The following is a 7,397-nucleotide window of genomic DNA, read 5'->3' on the forward strand; positions in this document are numbered from 1 at the left end:
TTCTCAGTCCTGAGTTCTAATTTGATTGCAGTGTGGTCTGAGAGACTATTATGATTTCTGTTCTTTTGCATTTGCTGAGGAGTTATTTACTTCCAATTATGTGGTCAATTTTAGAGTAGGTGCAATGTGGTGCTGCAAGGAATGTATATTCTGTGGATTTGGGGTGGAGAGTTCTGTAGATGTCTATTAGATTTACTTGGTCCAGATCTGAGTTCAAGTCCTGAATATCCTTGTTAATTTTTTGTCTCGTTGATCTGTCTAATATTGACAGTGGAGTGTTAAAGTCTCCCACTATTATTGTGTGGGAGTCTAAGTCTCTTTGTAGGTCGCTAAAGACTTGCTTTATGTATCTGGGTGCTTCTGTATTGGGTGCGTATATATTTAGGATTGTTAGCTCTTCTTGTTGCATTAATCCTTTTACCATTATGTAATGTCCTTCTTTGTCTCTTTTGACCTTTGTTGGTTTGAAGTCTATTTTATTAGAGATTAGGATTGCAACTCCTAATTTTTTTTGCTCTCCATTTGCTTGGTAAATCTTCCTCCATCCCTTTATTTTGAGCCTATGTGTGTCCTTGCACATGAGATGGGTTTCCTGAATACAGCACACTGATGGGTTTTGACTTTTTATCCAATTTGCTAGTCTGTGTCTTTTGATTAGGGCATTTAGCCCATTTACATTTAAAGTTAATATTGTTATGTGTGAATTTGATCCTGCCATTTTGATGCTAGCTGGTTGTTTTAGCCATTAGTTGATCCAGTTTCTTTATTGTGTCAACGTCCTTTACCATTTGATGTGTTTTTGGAGTGGCTGGTATTGGTTGTTCCTTTCTATGTTTAGTGTTTCTTTCAGGAGCTCTTGTAAGGCAGGCGTGGTGGTGATGAAATCTCTGAACAATTGCTTGTTTGTAAAGTACTTTATTTCTCCTTCACTTATGAAGCTTAGTTTGGCTGGATATGAAATTCTAGTTGAAAGTTCTTTTCTTTAAGGATGTTGAATATTGGCCCCCACTCTCTTATGACTTGTAGGGTTTCTGCTGAGAGATCCGCCGTGTGTCTGATTGGCTTCCCTTTGTGTGTAACCTGACCTTTCTCTCGGCTGCCCTTAGCATTTTTTCCTTCGTTTCAACCCTGGTGAATCTGATGATTATGTGTCTTGGGGTTGCTCTTCTTGAGGAGTATCTTTGTGGTGTATTTCCTGGACTTGAATATTGGCCTGCCTTGCTAGGTTGGGGAAGTTCTGGATAATATCTTGAAGAGTGTTTTCCAGCTTGGATTCATTCTCTTTGTCACATTCAGATACACCTATCAAACGTAGATTAGGTCTTTTCACATAATTCCATATTTCTTAGAGGCTTTGTTCATTTCTTTTCACTCTTTTTTCTCTAATCTTGCCTTCTTGTTTTATTTCATTGAGTTGATCTTCAATCTCTGATATCCTTTCTTCTGCTTGGTCGATTTGGCTGTTAAAACTTGTGTATGCTTCATGAAGTTCTAGTGTTGTGTTTTTCAGCTCCATCAAGTCATTTATATTCTTCTCTAAGCTGCTTATTTTCATTAGCATTTTGTCTAACATTTTTTTCAAGGTTCTTAGTTTCTTTGCATTGGGTTAGAACATGTTCTTTTAGCTCAGAGAAATTTGTTATTACCCACCTTCTGAAGCCTGTTTCTGTCAATTCATCAGACTCATTCTCCATCCAGCTTTGTTCCCTTGCTGATGAGGAGTTGTGAGCCCTTGCAGGAGGAGAGGTGTTCTGGTTTTTGGTGTTTTCATCCTTTTTGCACTGGTTTCTTCCCTTCTTCATGGATTTATCTACCTGTGGTTTTTGTAATTGGTGACTTTTGGATGGGGTCTCTGAGTGGACATCCTTTTTGTTGATGTTGAAGTTATTTCTTTCTGTTTTTTAGTTTTCCTTCTAACAATCAGGCCCCTCTGCTGTAGGACTGCTGGAGGTCCGCTCTACACCCTGCTTGCCTGAGGATCACTGTGGTGGCTGCCGAACAGTAAGAGTTGCTGCTGGTTTCTTCTTCTGTTATCTTTGTCCCAGAAGGGTACCCGCCAGATGTCAGCCTGAGCTCTCCTTTATGAGGTGTCTTTTTGGATATACAGGGGTCGGGGAGCTGCTTGAGGAGACAGTCTGTCCCTTATAGGAGCTCAAGTGCTGAGCTGTGAGCTCCATTGTTCCATTCAGAGCTGCTGGGCAGGTACATTTAAATCTGCTGCAGCAGAACTCACAACCACCTTTTTTCCCAGGTGCTCCATTCTGGGAAGATGAGGCTTTATTTATAAGTTCCTGTTGTGCTGCTGCCTTTTTTCAGAGCTGTCCTGCCCAGCAAGGAGGTAGTCTAGTCACAGTCTGCCAGCAGAGGCATTGTTGAGCTGCTGTGGGCTCTGCCCAGCTACTGTGTGAACTTCCTTGCAGTTTTGTTTATAAAGGTATAGTTAGAACTGTCTCAGTAATGGCGGTCTGCCTCAGTAATGGTGGACTGCCTTGGTAATGGCAGACTGCCTCAGTACAGGCAGATTGCCTTGGTAATGGCAGACTGCCTCCATAATTGTGGACTGCCTCAGTAATGGCGGACTGCCTCAGTAATGGTGGACTGCCTCAGTAGTGGTGGACTGCACTGGTAATGGCTGACGCCTTTCTCCCCACCGAGCTGGACCATCCTGGGTCCAGCTGTGCTTGCTGTGGAACTCTCAGTCCAGAGCATTTCAGCTTGCTGGTCTTTGCAGGGGTGGGACCCACTGAGCCAGATCACCTGGCTCCCTGTTTCAGCCCCTTTTTTTCAGTTGAATGCATGGCTCTGTCTCCCAGGTGTTCCAGGCACCAGTTGAAATGGCTGCCCAAATTTGTATGAGTTTTTGTTCAGAGACCTGTGGTGCTGGCTGAAACAGCCATGCTGGAAGCTCATGGCACTTTTCAGCCCAGGAATCTCCTGGTCTGTGGGCAGTAAAAACTTGTTTGGAAATGCAGTGATCAGTCACCCTCTGCATTGTTCTCACTGGGAACTACACTCCAGAGCTGTTCCTATTTGGCCATCTTCTATAATTGATTTTTGTGTGTTAATCCTGTATCCAATAACAGTGCCAAATTCATTTATTACTTTTGGTATTTATCTTATGATTAAGAAATTTTGTAAGGTATTTTTTTTCTGCTTTAATTAATATGGCCATAAGACTTTTCTTCTTTGGTCCATTAATACTATAGATTACATGAATTGATTTTCAAATATTGAAATAGTCTTGCATTCCTGGAATAAGTTTCACTTGGTCATGGTATGTAATTCTCTTTATATATTGCTTAAATTCTATGTGGTAATATTTTGTTAAGGATTTGTACATCGATATTAACTTGTCTATGGTTTTTTTTTTCTTTTCTTTTCTTTTTTTGAGACAGAGTCTCACTCTGTCTCCATGCTAGAGTACAGTGGCACGATCTTGGATCACTGCAACCTCTGCCTCCCCAGTTCAAGCAATTCTTCTGCTTCAGCCTCCCGAGTAGCTGGGACTGCAGGTGCATGCCACCACACCTGGCTAATTTTTGTATTTTTAGTGGAGATGGGGTTTTGCCATACTGGCCAGGCTGGTCTTGAACTCCTGACTTTGTGACCCACCTACCTTGGTCTCCCAAAGTGCTGGGATTATAGGCATGAGCCACTGTGCCCAGCCAGTTTTCTTTTTTTGTTATTGTCTTTGCCTGGTTTTGGTTTTAAGGTAATGCTAAATTCATAAAATGAGTTGGAAAGTATTCCCTCCTCTTCTGTTTTCTGAAGGAGATTGGATAGAATTATAAATTATTTAAAAATTTGGTAGAATTCTCCAATAAAACCATCTGGGCCTGGAGATTTCTTTTTTGGCAATATTTAAATTACAAATTCAATTTTCTAAATAGCTGTAAAAATGTTCAAATGATCTATTTCATTTCATATTGGATTGTTGTGGGTATTTTTTTAAAATGAATTGGTCGATTTCATCTAAGTGGTCATATTTACATAGAATTGTTTGCAGTATTCCTTTAATATCCTTTGGTGTCTACAGGGTCTTTAGTGACAGCCCCTGTTTATTTCTAATATTAATAATTTATGCCTTCTCTCTTTTTGGTCAGTCTTGCTACAGGTGCATCTATTGTATTGATATTTTTAAAGAAAAAAATTCTCTGCTTCCTTACATTTCCCTTTTGTTTTTCTTTTTTTCAACTTTGTGGCTTTCTCCTCTTATCCTTGTTATTTTCTTCCTTCTGCTATTTTGGGTAAAATATTATTTTGCTCTTCTTCTTCTAGGCTCTGGAGGTGGGAGCTTAGATTATTCATTTGAAACTTTTCTCTTTGCTAACATAGGCATTTAGTATTATAAATTTCCCTGTCAGTACTGCTTTAGCTATATCACTTAAATTTTTATTTATATTTTTATTGGCATTCGGTTTAGTGTACTGATTTTCTTTGACTACCTCTGTCACCCATGGATTCTTTAGAAGTGTATTGTTTAGTTTTCAAGCATTTGGACTCTTGTTATCTTTCTGTTATTGATTTCTAATTTGATTCTATTGCTTTTATTTGGGATTTTTTAGGTAGGCCTATTGGCATTTCCAGGTTGCTTCCTCAGCTTCAAGTCTAGGATATAAGAAAAGGAAAACAAAACCCACGGAACTCACGTCTATATTCTTCTGTGGGTCCTGATGTCTCTAACCAGCCTGTCTTTTCTTCACCTTTGGAGTTTTCTTATGTTTGTTTTATATATAATGTTTTTATTTGTACTTATGGAGCAGAATATGGAGAAGGATGTCTATCGTGTCTGGAAGGAGAAGTCTAGGTTTTGCTTTCTTTTATCCTGATAATTTTTGACTTTTAACTGATATGTTTACTCCAAAAATATTTAATATGAATACTATTTTTGGATTTATATCTATATTTTCATTATGTGTTTTCTGGTTGTGTCTCACATTTTTTGTTCCTCTAGTCCCTCTTTGATGCTTTCTTTAAGATTATTTACATATTTTAAATGTTTTTATTTTAATTTATCTATTGATTTTTAAACTGTTTCTCTTTGCATTCATTTTTTAGTAGTGGTGTTGAGGATTATAATATATATTCTCAATTTTTCACAATCTACTTAGGGGTAAGACTTTACCACTTCACACATAATGTAGAAGTCTTGCACCTGTATGTTCCATTTATCCTCTCACTGTCCATTATGTTGTAGTTGTCATACGTATTACAACATATATCCTCTAATTTTTAACTTAAAAAGACATGTTTTTAAAGAAATTAATAAAAATACACACACACACACACACACACACACACACACACACTGGTTTTTTGAGACAGAGTCTTGCTCTGTTGCCCAGGCTTGAGTGCAGTGGTGTGATCTTGGCTCAGTGCAACCTGTGCCTCCCAGGTTGAAGTGATTCTCCAACCTCAGCCTCCCGAGTAGCTGCGACTATAGGTGCACACTATCATGCCTGGCTAAGTTTTGTATTTTTAGTAGAGATGGGGTTTCACCATGTTGGCCAGGATGGTCTTGAATTCCTAAGCTCAAGTGATCCACTTGTCTCAGCCTCTTAAAGAACTGGGATTACAGGTGTGAGTCACCATGCCTGGACACTTCTATATATACCCGGATATTTACCTTTTTATTCTGATTCTCTTCATTTCTGAAGATGCTAGTTTCCCTCTGGAATTATTTCTTCTTCCTGAATAACTTCTTTTAGCATTTTTTTTTTGTAGTGCAGGTCTGCTGCTGATGAATTATCTTAGTTTTCCTTAAAATAAACATATATTGTCTTCATTACTGAAGGAAATTTTCTCTGGATATAAAATTTTAGCCTGAGAGGTTTGTTTGGTTTTTCAGCATTGTAAATACATCTACTAATCTCTATGAGTTCTGATGAGAAGGCCACAGTCACTCGACTAATTGTTCTACTGTATGTAATGTGATCAGAGTCCACGGTCACTTGAATCTCTCCTGATCAACACCTCCTCCACTGTCGGCTCTCGCATGAATCTCTCCTGATCAACACTTCTTCCACTGTTGGCTCTCATGTGAATCTCTCCTGAGTGAAGCCAAGAGCCCTCTTGGATGGAAGATGTCTGCCTGCCTCGATTTTGCTCTGCAGACCACTCGCCTAGGTTTAGAAGCTTCCACTTTCTCTCTGGGGAAACAGAATCCAGAGCCACTACACATAAAATTTATTTTTGGGGATAAAATAAAAAATTATTTGACATATAAAGACCAAGAAAAATATTACCAATCTTCAAAAGAAATGGCAGTTTTTAGTTGCCAACATTGAGATGAAAAGACTGTTGGAGTTACCAGACAAGTACCTTAAAACAGCTATTACAACCGTTCTCAGCGAAGTAAAGGAATATATGCTTATGATGAATGACAACATAAAAAATCTGAGCAGGGAAATATAAAATATTAAACAAAACCAAATGGAATTTTCAAATGAAAAAATACAATACTTGAAATAAAAAGTTCAGGTTTAATAGAGGAAAATAGTAGTCAACTTAAAGAGATTGATAGAAGCCATATAAGTTAAAGAAAGAGAAAAATTATTTAAAAAGTGAACAGAGATCTATGATAGTTGTCATCTCTTCAAAATGTCTATAAAATGTTTTCGTAAGCCTCACAGTAACCATAATGCAAAAACCTACAATAGATACACTAAAAATAAAATCAATGAATTAAAACATACTATCAGAGAAAATCACTTAACCACAAAGGATGACAGTGACAAAGGAGGGAAAGAGGAGAGGAGTTACCAGACAACCACAAACAAGCCACACAGTGGCAGTAGTAAGTCCTTATTTATAGACAACACTGAATGTAAATGGACTCCATTCTCCAATTAGTTGAATATTTTGTGTTTAATTATAAAGTTGAGAAGTAAACATTCTTAAATATGAGAAATTCCAGAATATGAAGAATGTCTGTCAGTTGTTATTAAGAAGAGGACAATAACATCCCTTCAACCAAAACGTAATTGAAAATAAAAGTTATCTGAGGAAAAGAATGTTAAGGAGCCTCAGAGGGCTGTGGGACAATTCCAGAAGGTCTAACAGATGGGTAACTGGAGCTCCCAGAAGGAGAGAAAGAGGAAAAAATGGGACAGAAGAAATATTTCAAAAAATAATGTGCACGGACCCCCAAATATGGTTAAAGACATACACCTGCAGATTTAAAAAGCTCAGAAAACCCCAAACAACATGCATTAAGAGAAAGTCAGACCTTTACACATCAAACTGGTGAAAACCAAAGATGATAAAGAAAAAAAAAAATCTTGAAAGCCAGAGAAACACACAGGAGAAAAATGACTCAAGTGACCATGGACTTCTCATCAGGAGAGATTCACATGTGAGCCAACAGTGGAGGAAGCATTGATCAGGAGAGATTCACA

Source organism: Cebus imitator, unplaced genomic scaffold, assembly GCF_001604975.1.
Source record: "Cebus imitator isolate Cc_AM_T3 unplaced genomic scaffold, Cebus_imitator-1.0 Scaffold703, whole genome shotgun sequence".
Taxonomy (NCBI): Eukaryota; Metazoa; Chordata; class Mammalia; order Primates; family Cebidae; genus Cebus; species Cebus imitator.